Consider the following 457-nt stretch of genomic DNA (forward strand, 5'->3'; position numbering starts at 1 on the left):
GAGGAGGATGAGGATAGGATGAGGATGAGGATGAGGATAAGATGAGGACGACGATAGGATTAGGAATAGGAGGAGGAGGATGAGGATGAGGATGAGGATATGATAAGGATGAGGATGAGGATGAGGAGGAGGATAGGATGAGGGTGACGACGAAGATGGGATAAGGAAGAGGATGAGGATGAAGATAAGATGAGCATGAGGATAGGAGGAGGATGAGGAGGAGGATAGGATGAGGATGAGCATGAGGATGAGGATGAGGATGGATGAGGGTGAGGACGAAGATGAGGAGGAGGATGAGGATGAGGATGAGGACGAGGATATGATGAGGAGTTGGAGGATGAGGAATAGGATAGGATGAGAATGAGGATGAGGATAGGATGAGGCTGAGGACGAAGTTGGGATGAGGAAGAGGATAGGATGAGGATGAGGATTAGGATGAGGATAGGACTAGGATGAG

Source organism: Lupinus angustifolius, chromosome LG20 (assembly GCF_001865875.1).
Source record: "Lupinus angustifolius cultivar Tanjil chromosome LG20, LupAngTanjil_v1.0, whole genome shotgun sequence".
Taxonomy (NCBI): domain Eukaryota; kingdom Viridiplantae; phylum Streptophyta; class Magnoliopsida; order Fabales; family Fabaceae; genus Lupinus; species Lupinus angustifolius.